This window comes from Amblyomma mixtum, chromosome 5 (assembly GCF_055824585.1).
Source record: "Amblyomma mixtum isolate Tamu chromosome 5, ASM5582458v1, whole genome shotgun sequence".
NCBI classification, from domain to species: domain Eukaryota; kingdom Metazoa; phylum Arthropoda; class Arachnida; order Ixodida; family Ixodidae; genus Amblyomma; species Amblyomma mixtum.
The window spans coordinates 30,568,824-30,586,174 of NC_143016.1; the positions used below are offsets into that span (position 1 = coordinate 30,568,824).

The 17,351-nt window shown below is 50.5% G+C and overlaps 1 protein-coding gene across 1 annotated transcript in view; it reads right to left on the reverse strand.

Annotated features, from left to right (window-relative positions):
• Ndae1 (Na[+]-driven anion exchanger 1) overlaps window positions 1-16,966 on the reverse strand; it is a 207,260-nt gene extending 190,294 nt beyond the window's left edge. The window contains exon 1 of the mRNA XM_089543780.1: window positions 16,601-16,966. The gene's annotated coding sequence lies outside the window, so the exon portion shown is untranslated. The remainder of the gene's footprint in view (window positions 1-16,600) is intronic.
• Window positions 16,967-17,351: the final 385 nt, after the last annotated feature.

The window sequence follows — 17,351 nt, forward strand, 5'->3', positions numbered from 1 at the left end:
ATGTAGAGTGGTACAGCGTCGGCATGCACTTCCAACGTCAATTTAGAGTGTAGGCAGAATAAATATTAGAGCGATTAATTTTCACTCCGAAGGCGCGAAGACTACTCTGCGGAAGTGATAATGTAACCCGCCTGTATTTCCACTCCAACAGCTATTTTTTCCGTTCTTGTGTTCGCGTTTCATTTGACGCTGGTGACTCCATCGGCATCAACGGCACTGGCACCCGCGCCAGCGCCGGCAGCTGCTGGTGCGACACCTACCGGCCGTCTTCCGCAACCGCCCCCTTGTGGCGCGCGCGCCGCACGCGACCGACCGTTCGCCGCCGCTTCCGTGCGCCGGTGGCGCCCAACGGAGCGTGCAGCGACTGCGTCCGCGGATGGGCCCAGCTGTCCGCTCCGGTCTGACGGCACCAACAAAGGGACGAGACCGGACAGACACACGCACGCGGCCCCGCTCCTTTTGTACGTGCGGCGTGTATGACGAGCGTGTTCGACGTCGTATCGCTGCCTACCCAAGCGTTGCCGCTTTCAGATATACGGCCATTACGATGCACTGGACGAGGAAGAAAGGGCTGCTTTTTTCCCCCTTTTTTTTTTTGCTGTTTGGTTGTCTTTGAGACGCCAATCGTGCTAAGCGCGCGATGAAACGCGACGCTGCGTCGTAATATATTATGCTTCAAAACCATGAACGTCAGCTTTGCGAAGAAGTATACAGGCTGAGAGTCGGGTCGAAACGTACCTGGAAGTGTGAAAGGCATGGCGACACGTGTATAATGCGTTATATAGGAGAGAATGCAATTAGTGCCACGTTAGCCCGCCTCTACTCCCGCGAAGGTTAAGTAGCTTGAGAGCTACCTTCAGAAGGTGATTCGATTTTGCACTATGAAGTTTCGTTTCACTAGTCTCCATGACATATATACATCATCTGCGCGCTTTCTCGAATACCTCCGCGTTCTAACGTTGTCAAATGTGCTTAGTGGAATCACCCAAGGCAGATAAGATTTGAAATAAGTGACTACTTACTCCCATCCAAAAGAGTTATGACGATTTAAGACGAGAAAGTTTTACAGCCTTTCTGCGTAGCCGTGCAGCTACGCTTGAGTGGATGCTAATGAGTAAATACTCCTTTATTTCAAATCTACTCCCCACACCTAGGTGGATCCCCATTAGGCCCGGCACCCATTCTGCCACCCTAAAGATGGTAGCAATTACTCCGCAGCCCCTCGTTACCCAGCGTGCAACGTAGCCCGGAGCATTGCCTTGGCATACTAATGTCCTTGGACCAAAATCCGACAAGACGAATGCGTTAGCCGTAAGGAAAAAAATACACACATAAATAAAACGACGACTCACACGCCTAGGTTTGAACGTCACCGAAGCAAGCACGATTATAGCCTATAGCGCATAGCGAGACTCAACATCGGCCTTCCAGCAACGAAAAGACATAAAAAAGGGAGAAAACTGTGTCGCAAAAGCCCCTCATTTGCTTCTGCTTAATTACGGCCAGCGAATACGCCGCGGCTGGCCAGTGTTTGGCCTTTCCAAACCAAACGCTGCAAAAAAGGAAGGGATGATGGGGGGGGGGGGGGGGGGGGGGGGGGTTAAAGATAGAAATGAATTCTGGACGCAACGCTGTAATAAGTCCTGGAGGCAGGCTGTTTTCCCGGCCGACGTGATGCAGTCCTTTTCACATTCCGCTGCAGGGGGCATTCTCCGAGGATGACAGCGGCGTTTATTTACTGCGAGCGAATCAGGAAAGTAAGGCGGCGAACGTGTCGCAAGCCGGTATCCCAGTCCAACATTTGAAAGCTGACACAGACAAGAAACATGTGCCTCTGAGAAGTATATAGCTCTGCCTTTCCGCATTCCGGACAGCCAGGCAATACCCTGCATGCATACACAAACGTTCTGTTTTACACGCGCCTGAAATTTTATCTGTGCTTTGTTAACTATTTCTTCTTTTTCCCCCTTTCTTTCAGCGTTGGCGCGCGATCGGTTTCTGCCCTTTTCAGACTGGCGCTGTTCTTCGCATTTCTTGCACGGGCGCGAATTCTTTCCTGCTCTTATTTTTTCGAGCAACGTGTCCTACGCTAAAAAGATCTGCTGAGAAGAGTGGCTGTGGTGTCGTCGTGGCAATGCAATAAAAGACGTGCTAGCAGGAAAAAAAAAAAAAAAAAGGTGGACACGCGTGCAGGCAGTCGCCAAGCGAAGGCAATCCCATAGGCACAAAAATAAAAAAGTAAACGAATAAATGAAAAATTAGTAAGATTCTTTAGCTCGGCTGCATAAGTTCTAAAACCTGGAGAGGCTGCAGACATGCTGTCGCTGATGAAAATGAACTATGCTATGCAGAAGCTCTGCTCCCAGGCTGGAAGAAATGGAAAGAGATGAAAGAGGGGGCGGATTTCGTCATAATCCTAATCTCCCTGTAACCTCTTTCCCTCTCCCTCTCTCTTTCCTCTGCAAGTTTCGCCCAGGTTCTCTCAGGGAGATGTGGGGATCTTCACTCAGTGTCTTTACAAACTGCTTCCCTCTTAATCCAACCCTGCGCTGCATAGATAAATTTACACTCTGAACACTAGCACACTAGGTGAATTTCTCTTGCGCAAGCCTGAGCTCCGCAAGGCTTTCAATTCAACTAAAGCGGATGGGAAAAACACATGCCTAAAAAAATTCAACCACGAAACCATGCATTGTGGGGTGCCGGCGTTAGCAACAAGCACACCCACTCTCTCGTGACGTGAAGACAAGCGTGCCACCGCATCGATGCACGACAACACCTACGCGCTAGTCAAGCAACGACGTTATTCCTTCCCTCCCCTCATCTTTCGTACACGTACAGCTTCACTTTTCAGTGGCTGCGAATAAAAATTCCCCCGAAAGGTTGCGCAAGGCTATATGCACCAACGCGTCGCGTCCACCACCGTGAAAAAGGATTGAAGCGCTTCTGACGACGGCTTTTCTTTGTCCTAGCTTTTGTCTGCGGTGGCCGAATCAATGGGCCTCCACGTCCGCGCTCCGTCAGCTCTGCACTGCACCTGCTGCTGACAAAAGGGCCCGTAGTCGGTGTCCACAGGAAGCGCCGCCAAGCGGCCATCCATGGCAACGCGTTGACTTCCGCTGACCGTGAGCACGTGCCTCGTTTCTCTCTCTTTTAACACCACAGACCAAGCAAGAACCCTTGACGCCTCCGAAGAATGCGAAAAGAAAAACTAAAGGAAAAAAGACGCATACAACGGTGACCGAATTTCTGCATTTTTCCAAGTCTGCAGGTAATAGAAAGCGGATGCGCATTAGACAGAAGGACACCCAACCCGCATGTCCGGTGCGCATTTCGAACGTCGCTTTGCACGCAATCGCCAGCCATTCTGCAAGCCGCCCGGATAGAAGCGCCCCGCCTCTCCGTGTTTGCGCAGTAGTACGACACCTCTCAAGTCTACAAAGTGTGGCAGGAAGTAGGCGTCGCACATTCTTGGCGGCGCCGGCCGGCTGGCTGGGAAAAGAAAACGCCTCGCGGTATACGAGTGTTCACGGAGCCTTTCGAAACCCGACTAACGTTGACTCTAATTATGGTGGGCCGTGCAAGAAAGTGCGCTTTCTTTTCTTTTTTTATATTATTCTGCGTCAGTCTAAGCAAACAATGCGGAGCCCAACGCGGCCCTGCGCAACGGCTGTACCGCTGAGCGGATGGGAGCACAAGGTCAAGGGTGCGCTTGCCAGTCGTTTTTCAGTAAGTCGAGGCTGGAAGGTACCGAATCCAGATATTTCGAATTACTGGCTACATCGAACACTCAGATTATCCCCTTGAAAATCCTGCGCAAAAGTATAGGAAAGTTCCGCGGTAAATCGAACTCTAATTTCGCCAGTCGTTCGGCATGTCGAACGGCGGACAACGCTCCTGCAAATGGCGCTTCTCCTCACTGCTCCCTTCGATTTTCGCGCGCGGAAACGCATCGGCTGCGTGGCCTTGGGCATCTGCTGGCAACGTTAGCGCTGTAAAGTCACGTGACGGGTGGAACGTTGGGTGTGTTTGAGAGCGGCCTCTGCTCTCTTGTGCTCACATTACATCGCTGCCATGCGGTGAAGCCAGCCTACTAAGTTAACCTAACGGCGGTCCTCCCTTTTCTCCCAAAGGCGTTACGGAAACCAACTGTACTTTAATTTCAGTAGTGTACTATTACATTATTATAGTGTATTGCATTTTTCGTGTATCGAATTATAGCTATATCAAACTATTTCGCGATCCCCTTCGAAGTCCATATATCTGGGTTTGAATGCAGAGAGTTTCAGCAGAGCGTTACCATTTACGCCACTGCTGTACACCGTTAGCCAACAACATCGCACGCACTGTCCGCGACTGGAAGCAGCCGTATACGTTAACGCTGTACTAAAGCTCTCTGATGACTAGCAGCACCAAGGCGAAGACCACACGTAGTCGGTCGGTCGCCGTCGGAGATATCAGAGGAAGATCCGAGCTTATGCCGAGCTTTCTGTAGCTGTCATACGCGTCAAATCACGTTGAGAGCACTTCCACTCATCCAAACCACGATGGCATTTACGTTTCCCGGCGTCATACACCATTGCTCTAGTGCCGTTAAAATTTCGGGATATCCATTCATTTAAGGCCTATAGCACCTAAAAAAAGACATAACAGTTGGGTAAGCAAGCAAGCAACGATATAAAATAGTCCAAACAATGTAGGTGTCGCGCAGCATCAGTACAGTGTAGTATGCAATCAGCACTAGGTTAAGACGCATTGCAGAGACGCCACTGAGGCCTCTCCGCTGGTCTTCCTCTTCTTCCTTTTAAAACATGGCACATACCCACACGGGGGTATTGGCGCTGCTCATAACCTCCGCCTGCTATTCATCGCACCGCTTTTTTTTTTTATATATAGGCGAGAGCGAGCATGTGTGAGTATGCTACAGCGCCTTCTTCTGACAAACGCATCGACTTTCGTCTCCTGCAGATACCCGTGTATTCTATCCTAAAGAAATCTCCATAACTGGCCTTAGCCGGAGAAACAAACACATGCGATGTTGAGAGGCACAAGGTACAGCTATAGGCGCGACAATTTATTCTCAGGTACAAGTGAGGCGCTAGTTGCGATTCCTCACGGAAGAGGAGAGCAAGGTAGGCGTTTCTTTTCCTTTCAAAAAGAGAAGAAAAAATTAAAGAAGAAAGACGGGCTAGTAACAAGCCGCCAAGAGCGCGTTCCGAAACCATGCGACAAAGACACGCACAGCGACGCATATCGGGCCGCGCGCTCAATACCCGGAGCTACACATTTCGTAAACACGCTCACATGTCCACCGAGATGGCGCGGGAAGCACGTAACGCTCGAGGGAAGAAGCAGCGCCCGCGTGTTTACGTTCCGGTTGCACTCCGCGTGACAGCTAAGCACGCACAATGTTGACGAGGAACCGCGCTTAACAGAACTGATCAGGCACGATAATGCAGTCGACAGCTCTCGGCCGCGCCGCCTTCACAAACATCGCCGAAAGCGGCGTGCGCTATGCTCGCCAGCTTTTCTCCCGGTTTCCTTCCCCGCACGCGCGACAGCGAAGGTCGCATCGCAGCGCCCGTGGTTCGCGGCTGGAAAGCGAAGCGCACGTAACATACACGCGCTTCCCAAGGCATCCGTCTCTCTCTCGTCCAAGCATGTAAGCGCTTATACGTGCGAACAAGGCAATATGCGCCAGAGTTTGCACACACACAGACGCAAGGTCAGCGAAGTGCATAATGCCACGTGACATATGCTCTTCTTGGCAGGCATTACGACAGCCTTTCCCCCCATCCGCCATCGTATTTTGGTTTCATGTTACTACGGCAGGAGCCGAGCGTGCACAGAGTGCGATCTTGCACGGCTGCCAAGTTACGCGTTACACAGCCCTCCCAGAGGTAACACACACTTGCCACATTAGACCAGCTGTTACGGCGTTCTGTTGTATACCGAGCACAACGAGGTCGAGGGTTCGATCCTGGCCGCAGCGTCCGTGTTTCCTAGTGAGCAAAATGTAGACTCGTGTAACGCAAATTTCAGTGCATGTTGAAGAACCCTCGAGGTGGCCGAAGTTAATTCGGTGCTCTATACTATATGAATTACGGCGCGGCTCCTAGGTGTTCCCTTAGCTTTTAGCGCTAAAACAACTGTTTTTCATTAGAAAATCCTTTCTCCCTCTCCCTCGCTCATGTTGTTTATGAGGTTTAACGTCCAGAAGCTGCACATGCGCTATGGGCGACGCTATCGTAGCGGAGAGTTACAGATTAACAAGCCGCCGCGGTGGCTCAGTGGCTATGGTGCTCGGCTGCTGGCCCGAAAGACGCGGGTTCGATCCCGGCCGCGGCGGCTGAATTTCTTTGGAGGAGAAATTCGAGGCCCGTGTACTGTGCGATGTCAGTGCACGTTAAAGAACCCCAGGTGGTCGAAATTTCCGGAGCCCTCCACTACGGCGTCTCTCATAGCCTTAGTCGCTTTGGGACGTTAAACCCCATAAACCAGTTACAGATTAACACAAGCCCATCTTTCTTGGACATCGATCTGATCGGTGAGGCAACAGTAGAATACTGCAAGATACCGTTATGACCATATTGATGGGAATAATCTAACCTTCCTATGCGCAGCTAAGTATTGCTTTTAAAGTGTGTCCAGCCCTCGCATCGAGTAGTTAAGACTGCCACAGAAAACCAGGGTGCGTTTTTGACAATAAATAGCAGAAAACTGCTGGCGTTCCGAGGATGGACCTGCGCATATATTGATTGTTATGGTGCAATATTACGATGTGCGAAAAAACTGCGTTCCTAAACAACTTCCCATTCAAAAAATGCGCTTTTCCGTAATTTCTGGGCAAGCGTGTAGGCGTATGACGTGCTTCACTCACTATAGAAATGTGAATAGTTTTAGTTTGTGCTCGCAGAAGTAGATCGATTACTCCATTACCGCAGAAGCCGCTTTTTCCATCACATCTATCAAAGTGGTGTCAAACTGTCAGCTGCCAAGGACGGAGGAAGCCGGTTATAATATACCTCCCTGCAAGCTATTCATTCGTTGCATGCACCTGGGTATTTGCGTGCAATTTTATTGCAATATATAGACGCGCAGAAACTACCACAATCCCGTATTTTTGATTCTGCAGTAACCATATTCTCCTTAATAAACCTACCAGTTCTTTTCTTTTTTGCGATGCAGGAACCACTAACGACGAAAGGCTGGAAATTTATAGTCTTTATTCGGCGTTTTCATTTCTTGGATATTATTACAGGATTAATTTCAACCACATCGGTTAACTTGAAGCAGGCCAGAGGAGGTTACTGATAAAAGAAAGGCGCTGTATCTGCCTCACTCGCGCATGGCATAGTAGCCATTTAATGCGCAGTGTCGCGAATTAGCGTTCACAGAATTTATTTCGCAGAGTTTGGCTTTTTTTAGATTTAAGGAGGTATAATCGACTTCACTTTGTTCACGAATGACGTCATATTTAAGCCGATGAGCCGAAAAGAGTTCGTCGTTTACAGAAACTTGTCACACTGCCTCGACGGAGGCATTTTCATGCGCTGGAAATTTACTAATTAAATTTCATTTACTACACGAACCTCGCTATCTGTTAGCTGCACCGTGAGGTTCGAAGTGATAGTAACGGCGAAAGGCGGGACGACGGAAAAAAGCGCAGGCGCAAGCCACCGCAAGTGGCATGGTGTGTGACGTAGCACTAGTGAGCCTATGCATAGTGGTCTCCATTGGCTCAACCTTCATTGTGCCCATCCAGAATACTAAAGACTGTCTTACAGTGTATAGTAAACCAGCTGTGACATGACTATTCGCACGCGCTTGATAATGACAGAACAAGCAATGACGGACATTTGTCGAGGCTGCTGCAGCATGTATATAGCATATAATGCACGTCCAATAACCAGGCGCCTATGCAGTCCTATTAACCGCTTAGAAAAGCAGACACGAAAGCACGAGCAAACTGACTCATGGACAACAGACGCGAGCAGAAAGGCGACACTGCGTTCCGGCCGACGACCCAACGATATTATTTCTTGGAGCTAGAGCAACAGCATGCACACGGGGGCTACCCTGAAACTGCATCCCACTTTAAAGCTTCTGGTAAAAGCAGTCGCAAAGACTGACGTTTTACTGTCGTTCACGGGTTATGAACTCGGACATATATGTCCGGAAGCAGTGCTACAAACGACTCGAATAAAGAAATAAAACGAAGACGATCGCGAGCTGCAGGGTCCGCTCGATGTATTACACATGCATTTATATCTGCGCATATATACCAGCAGGCATGTGAACGCAACAAACAAGAGGAAAGAGGGGGAGTTCAGAGGCCCTCTTCGGCGATCAAGACAGGATTTACGACGACGACTACCACGGGCAACGACGTTCTATGGCGGGCTCTTCGAAGCGAGGAATATGCCGAAGAGAAGGGTGACTCCCGAGTGCGCTTTCGAAAGCCGCTCCTCGGCGCGCTTCCGGGCAATTTCGTCGTCGTTCTCGTCGCCGGTCCCCGTGACAAGGCAGCCCTCGAGCAGAACGGAAATCACTTCCTGAATCAGGGCCCGTATCGAGTCGTCCTCTTCCCGGGGGAAATGACTCGCCTCGCCAAGTACGGCGGCGCGTGCCGCTCTCAGGGAGAAACAGGCACGAGCGACGACGATCTCCGTTGGACGTCAGTGAAGCCCGGGGCGCGGGGACCACTGGCTCGATTTCCACTGAGACGACGGGGATCTGTTGCTCTCTGTTCCGACGCTCGTCGCGCGACGTATAGCCGGCAGAACGCGCATTATAGTGGGGCGAGATGCGTAAACAGAGGGAGGGCCAATCAACGTCTTTGTTCTTCCTTATTGCTAGCTAGAGCGACCTCCGTCACCGAGCCAGCAGAGAAGCTCGGTGCAACAGGGCAAAAGTAACGCTTATACAACAACACTCAGTTACAGTGTACTATAGAAGAGGCAGTGCAGCGCGAGGAAAGACGAAGCAGTAAGACGCTTGACTCCTCCACTGGCGAACGAAGCGGTGGCGCTGGAGTCGTCCACCCTTGAACGCGTTTCTAGCCTTGCCGAGCTTCTGTGCCTGGTGCGTAAAAAGGCGATATATTATTTCCGTTTGCACAGCCAGTGGAGTGGTTTAGGCGGAAAAATGTGATCGCTCGCCGGACGGATCGACCCCGTGTTGAAATGGGACGCCGTGTTGAAATCGCCCCTCTTTGACGGCGCTGCGATCGAACCTCTTGAGAGCGGGCCGCTGCTGGCGATGCCGCTGGGGCCACGTGGAGAACAACCACCGATAAGTTGAATGTAACTCTGATGTGTTTTCGGGTTATTCTAAAACGCATTCCAAAAATCCACACAAAGAATTACGACCTTCTGCGAAAAATAATTTTGCGATGTCAGCCAGGTCCTCATATATTCACGTGGCGCCACAAATATCCTTTCAAGATGTCAATTATGCTTGTTTTGACAGACACCATTCATATGAAGCCGTTACGTAAAGAAATCAGCACATTTTGAGCAATTTAAAATACTAATGCTCGCAAAACAACCAAACGAAAACGCACTCTCACTGGAACCATGTCAAAGGCAGAGCTACCGTAAAACCCGAAAGGATCCATGCACAATTTTTGCAGGTCTCAGCACGTTTTAATGCGTCCACATATATGAATACATTACGCCTAGTACAGGAGGAATTTGACAGTGATAAGGTCGCGTCCACATATGTGGGGGCAGCGCCCGAGATGGACAGGCTATACTGATGCCCTCACTAGCCTACCTGCAGTCCGTGAAGCCTCTATACACCTGAACTTGCTTTAACGCCAGCGAAGATCAATTACCGCGCAATAAAGGCAAAATCGGTGCGCAACGCTGACAGGGCCGCACGGATTGTCAGTTGGATACCCGGCAACCTCACGGATACTAAAGCCTGCTTCAACGTTCGCACTGAAAAAAATGACAAATTTTTCGATAATGTGTCAGCAGGGAGCCCCTAGTTGAACTGCTAAAAGCGGACGCGACGACGATCACTGGATATTAACGATTCCGCATATATTTACCATCATAAGCGGCCGCAGACGGTGGTCCTTCATGGTCAATATTCTCGTACATGGAAACGCGAACCAGCCCAACTTGCGCTTGAGTGCTTCTTGTTTACAACTGCCGTCGCCATGACGACCCAGCTAAATATTCCATGCTCTGAAGACATTTCGCTTTTCCGACGGCAATATGGAGAGTTGATAAATTAATTAATTTTGACGCCCCCAAGCTTACACTACGACCTTCGCGCTCGTGACGACTCCCAATTTTTCCTGAGCGCGGTTCTTCAAATCGTACCAGGAGCGCAGCAGAGGGGCATTCTTGCTTTTTGCAGCCTTCGGTATGTCGTTTTCCGACTCCGTATATCGTAATAACGCCCTATAGCGTGCTTAGTAACCGAACGTCAGTATAGGAAAGCTCAAGAACGCGAACTTTTTATCGTCGAGTGCGAATAACTGGAGCCAGCAGGAGCGCCCAGTTCTGTCTGCATAGAAGATACGTTTCCTTCGACGTCGCCGGTCATCACCACGAACTTGGCTCAAAGAGACACGCAAGAATCGGCGAGGAGCCGTAACATAACGTTGGAACAATAAGTGAAATAAACTGCAGGTCGCCTTCCCCCTAATCCGAAGAACATTGCGGAGGGCCTTTAAAAATAACTACTTAAGACGGCTGACTGAGCGCACAAGATATATACCACAATATCGGGCCGATTACCTGTGCTGATTGCACGGGACGCTGCAAGTGGACCCGAATCCCTCTTCCAGAAGAGAATATATGCATTCTAAAGAAGCTAACAGCCATTGAAAACCAAGGAAAACAGAGGGGAACCTTACTTCTTCATGGTAGTGTTGATTAGAACAAGACATTGATAGCGTAATTGCTTTTGATAGGAGATGATTCTGCAGACAGCAGAAGAGAAATACAACCACGTGCCCGCGGTGTAATACGAACACATGGAAGCCCCGCAGGCGGATGTGACGCTCGGAAATGAGAGTACCGCGCACGGACACTGCGGAACTGACGCAGACCGACACGGAGACGACCTGCTCCGCTGGCGGGGTATCCGGGAGACGGCGTTGTTTCTCGTCCGTTGATGAGCGGGCACACAAAGCCCTCGACGCCGCGGTCAACCCGGGGGACTGCGGCGCACGTGGAGGGTACGTGATCCGCGGCAGCCCACGCACGGAGGCGCAGCCGTGATGGATCACGTATACGCTTCTACGGACCTGCGTACACGGCGGAGACAAAAGCGAGAGGGCCTGCAAGGCCGCGTGCGACGGAGGAAAGTGCGAGCAGGGCGACGAAAACCTTTTCACTGGGGCTGGTGCAGTACACTATACCTGCGCGTCCGTGGTCGCCGTTGAACTGTTACGCAATAATTGGTTATCGGGAAAGAAAAGGCGCAGTAACTGCCTCGCTCTCAACTACGCCGTGGGGGAAGGGATGGAGGAGGGAGTGAAAGTAGGAAGAAGGGTAAAAAAAGAGGCGCCGCAGTAGAAGGCTCTGGATAAATTTCGACCACCTACAGATCGTTAGAGGGACACCAAAGATAGCTGGTCCAATTGTTGTTTTTAGTTGAAAAGTCGATTCTATGTCTTGTTTTTTTCTGAAAGGGGGGGTGGGGGGGGGGGGGGGGGGGGTTATATGTACCCGGCAGAAAAATTACATTTCAAATGCTTCTCGCCACTCGATTCAGACTAGTGACATCTGCACCGAATATGATCCCGTGAGCTTATCCTCAGGGATGCGGTGCAGAAGAAAACTCTGTCTACGCATGCAGTTTACCTCCGAGATCGACCCGTGATGGCGACACCCTTATTTTATTTTGTACTCCTTGCCAATTAATGGAAGCCCCCTTTTTCGGTGCAGACAGTGTCTTTGTCGTTAGAATGTGGCTATCTATCAATACAGGGCTACTTCATTTTGTCCCCAGTGTCCCTTTAACGTCTACCAACGTCAAACATCGCACGGGAGTCTTTTGCCTTTCACCTTTGCGTCTAATCGTTGCGGGATTCGATCCCGCAACCATCAGACGCATTACAAGAACTAATGCACTGGAAACCTGCGCGCGCAAACACGCAAGACGTAATAGACCATACTGGGTCTAAAGCGACCTTTATATCAACGGGGGGAGGGGGGGGGGGGGGGGGGTGACGCAGATACGCACAGCCATTGTCGAAAGAACCGGGAGACCCAATAGCCACCTAGCGGACCATTGCATTTTCACAAAGTTGAGGCTGCTGGCGCCTGGCGTCCAGTCCTTATTCTGCAACGCCTGTTGTAATGCGAAGCTCCAGATAGCGACGAGGCGAACGTCCCTGTATCTTGGAGAAGAAGAGCGAGGGAAAGTTTGGGACGCAGGAGGAGCTCAGCTGGCTGAGAAAAGACTCGCTGACAGCACTGGCCGTGCGCATGAAATGAAGTTGTAAGCGCAGTTGTGACTAAAGCTGTTTATGACGAGTACTGGAAGCAGTTCATTTCAAGCACGTGCCCTTCTCACCAGTACGAAGTCCCTGCAGCTAGCTGCGCTTTGTCCGTGCGTGTAATGGCAGCACCCTTGTTCTCAAAACGTATTTTCTAACAGCAAGTGGTGGATTATATAAGAAAGGACGAGGGAGGGGGGGATCGGCACACCTCGACAAATTTTGTGCGGGGCGTCTTCGAGAAAGAAGGACGTTTTGTAACCTTCAGAAACATGGTACACGGGTATACGAGTCCCCAGCGGTCACCCGACGAAGAGGTGCGCAAACAAAAATGAGTTTTGGAATGGACACTGTTTGGTTTATCATGAGAGACAGAATAAAATAAAGGCATGGAGGTTAACAGGAAACCCAGTAAGGGAAGCACCTGAAAACAAATCATGACCATTACAGCTTACAGACATGTCTGAGCTGTAGAAATTCCTCCACACCGCCCTCCTCCTCGCCTCACCCCGGTGCTTGCATTCAGAAAGAAACGATATTAAATCCATCGGTCCACCAAATGGCACAAGACAGTCGAGGCAGCAAATCTGCACCGCAGCGACTACAAGAGAAGATAAAAAAAGGTACCATCGTTGCCATACGTTGCACTAGACAGATATATACCCCAAACTGAGCGATATCTCAGAGGGTTGTTTGTATACGGCAGCATACATGGCTACAGCGGCGCAGAAGATATCCTTCTTCTTACGTCACACAAGCGGAACGCCGTGACAAAAGGGGATTTCCCAATGTCAGATCAAATAAGCACCTCCCTTTCGATCGCTCTTTCTCTCGGACTGTTTGCCCTGTACCTGCTTATTGGAGGCTCGAAGTGCGCCATACGTACCGATCGATGCTCAAAGGAAGGAGGCGTCGCTAGAGAAAAGAATCTGACGTCAGGGGCTCACGCCTTCGAAAATACCCTGTGCAAAAGCAGGTCCGATCGGGTTCTTAAGCTACGGAATTAGCCTAGTTAGGCTAGGTTAATTCCGCAATTATCTTTAGTTACGCTCGACTTTTTTTTTTTTACCTCCGTCTGAGAAAATACAGCCCCTGTTAGAGAACACGTTCAGTCTTGGCCACTGGATGTATCACGGCATCAATTCGCAAATAACATAAAATAAGAATCGCCAGGTACTACATTTGCTAATGTTATAACCGCGCAGGTGGGCATTTCTGTAGTGTGCAGAGTGCAGACTTACGGTTTACCGCCAGACTTACGTCGGGCATAGCCGCTCAGGTCTTGTTTTACTCGTTCATGAAGACAGTTTTTCCAGATATAATTGCAGCGTAGGGCGGACACGCAGGCGCAATGACAGATAATGCCAGGGCGTATGTGGACTTCGCTTGTCCTGTACGACCCTGCTCGCACATATGCAAATGTTAGGCGGCAGTTTCTACGCGACAAGCATACGGTCAGTCACACGTTATGCCGCTGATCGTCACTTTTGCGGCTCGGGGTTGAACACATCACCAACAGCGACCTATCTTCTCACCAGTAGCTACAGCGTGTTTGGCGCAGGATATCCTCCATTGCGTATGTGCCATGAAACTCAACACAATATAAACTACAACCCGCTCAAAGAAGCACGCTATTCGATCCTCCCCTGCGTCAGAAACGCGTTCATGTATTTATTTATTTATTTATTTATTTATTTATTTATTTATTTATGAATACTGCGATCTTATACACAAGATCATAGCAGGTGGGAAACAATGTATTAAGATACAAAAATACAGACACATACGAACAAAACAGAATTGCACATAGAATTGCACATAGAAAAATCAGGAAGAAAAATACCGCGGCAAGGTCAAACAAACAATTATTTCAAATGCTCTTCAAACAAATGCAATGATCTCTGCCTGACAACATCATCCGTAAGGTTATTCCAATCAGTGATGGTCCTTGGAAAAAAAGAATATTTAAAACAAATAACTCGAGAATTTAATGGCGTTATGGAAAGAGAATGGCGATTTCTAGTTTGGTACCCCGAGGAATAAGCAAGGATATTAGAGGTGTCAACTTTGAAATTATTATGAATTAACTGAAAGAAAAATTTTAAGCGACATATGCGATTTATGTTAGGAATAGAGGGTAAGCAGCTTTTTTATTTATTTATTTATTTATGAATACTGTCAACCCTCATTTGAGGGTCATTACAGGGAGGGAAAGTGAGACAAAAAAAAATGCACATATAACCATGAATGAACAAGCTTCTTTGAGCATACAATACAAGAGAGCATTGAAACGCAACACAGTTCACACCACTGTAGAACCACCTGCTATACAAAAAGCAATATTGGACAATCAGTTACGCGCCCATCTACAAGAATCCCACTTTATTCTAGTGCTCAATAGCATCCGGAAAGAATGAGCAGCGAAAGACGTTAGTTCGTGTCAACGAGGAGATCACTGACTGATGCTCGCCCGTAAGTGTTATAAATAAACCTTACTGCTTTCTTTTGGATTCTTTCAAGTTTATTTATGTTTACCTTTGTGAACGGGTCCCAGATAATCACTGCATATTCTAAGATTGGTCTAATAACTTGGCGCACATTCTTAATTATGTGCGCCAAGTTCTTCGCTGTTCTGACGACGCAAGCTAGGGAAAACGACACGAGATTTATTTTCTTCTCGCATATCTGTTGACAGGAATGACAGCACTGATTATGCATTGTGCGGTTTTGAAGACCCCAAGCGAGTTAGGCTATGAGGGACGACGTAGTGGAGGGCTCCCGATTAATCTAGGCTACCTGGGGTTCTTTAAAGTGCGCTGACATCGCACAGCACACGGTCGTTTTTGAATTTTAGCTCCACCGAAATTCGGCCGCAGCGGCCAGAATCAAACCCGCGACCTTGGAATCAGCAGCTGAAGGCCAAAGCCACTAAGCCACCGCGGCGGGTGAATGACAGTGTGGTCGCGGTATGTATACAACGGAGGTTCAAGCTATTTTAACTGCCAAGCAAATATTCTTTAATCAAATAACTCCACAAAATCCCGTCAGTATCCGAGTGACACAGTTGGATGCTTATCCACGCACTTGGACACATGTGCACAACCAGTGCCTCCTGCAACTAACTTCACCTCCTCAAGCGGGGCAGCCTTGTGTTGATGTTCGAAGTTACTCTGCTCGTAGTGAAATTCCCCCAAGTACAGCGCAGTTACGATTCAATCGCACTACGCTTCCAGGTTTTATAGCTCGCGCAAGAACATCATGCGTCACACGCTACGGGCGACGAAGGTTCACCCCGGATGAGTCAAACAAGTGCGCAGCCTGAAACTGCGCGGCCAAAGTCGCACGCGCACCGACACATCTGGCGGTGTTACGCACATGTAATGACGTCACTGGCGTAGTGCGCGCGCATCTGACGGCCGCGTCATGTGACGTTACTTGAACGCCAACCGCGCCAGACCCGAGTATGCGGAGGGAGCTTCCCCACACTGAAGCCTTGGCGCGCGCGCCCGGTCAGACGGATGGCGGGAAGAGGAAGGCGAAAAGAAGCGGCGCCAGCCTAAAGGAAAAAAATAAAACCCAACCACCGCAGCAGCAGCAGCATGGCTGAAACTCCGCCGGCACAGGAGGCTGCGGCCGCCGGAGCTATAAATGACCAGGCTCGAGAAACGCCCGCGCCCAAGGTTTCTGGCGGCTCCTCAAGAGCACTTGACATTTCCGACGCGGCCGCCGTAGGAAAAACGTTGCCGGGAAGCGCGATTCACTCGCCAGCAAGGCTGCGCGCGGAATGGCATCGTACGCGCGAAAGAGGAGGGGGAGCACGCAACGACACCGCGCAGCTGGGCATCGCTTGTTGCCAGGCCCCGAGGCCGGCCCGGACGGAGAGGCCAGCATCCAACCTGTACACCCACGGTTGAATGAACCTGGGCCCGAGCACCGTTTCGCATCGTCCGTCACTTCGGGAGTTGGCTGGGGATCGATTGAAAATGTCGCCGGCGACCGTTCTGAGACGGCGACGAAACAACTTTCGCGGTAAACGCGCTTCGAGTTCATGCAGTGTCGAAACCGCCGGCGCGGGACAGGGGATAGAGGGGAAAAAATGTGGGGCAGCCGTTACACTGCGCTCTGCCGGGTACTCACAGCTTGTTTTAAAGACGGCAACGAGCGCAACGGTGTTGGGAAGTGCTGGCGGCGGCGGCAACGGCAAGCGTCACTCAGCTTCCACTGGGCCGAGGTTCGCCGAGGTACCGGCGGCTTCCGAACTTCATTCGCGTCTGCAGTGTTCACCAAGTCGCGCTAACGGGAGCACACGGTCAAGCGGACACAACAGAGATGCCGCCAGACAGACGTCCGATCTGTGACGATGCGGCAGCGGCGACTGCAACACACGTGAACACGGTAGCGAAGCGCTGCGCTGTGCTACGCCACTGTCGCAGCAGCACTCGGTCCGCGGGAACAGACAGCGGTACGATCAGAACGTCGCGTAGACTGTCCGTCAGCGTGACCAGTTGAAGGGCTGCTTGCCTGCTTCGAGGGAGGCAGAGCGTCCTTTTCGTCTTTCTTTTGTGGGGAGGTTATCCTCGTTTCAAACCCTACAACGGCTACGGCGGAAGGTGCTGGTTTCGCCGCAGTGCAGAAGGCGGTCGCCTGGCCAGCGATCGACGCTTGCGCCGCTCCGTCCAATGGCGGCGCTGCTTCCCGCTGACGTTTCGCCGGCTGCCTGGGCCGAGGCTACGCTCTCGATGACGTCCGGCGACACGTGATCCTTCCCGCCACGGGCTCCGCGTCGTCTGCTACCGGATGCTTCCGGCCGCAGGGCTGGGCCGGTTCCGTGGGAATAGCATGGGAGACGAGAGAAAAGCGGCGAAGGATCTTGGCTATCGCGTCTCGC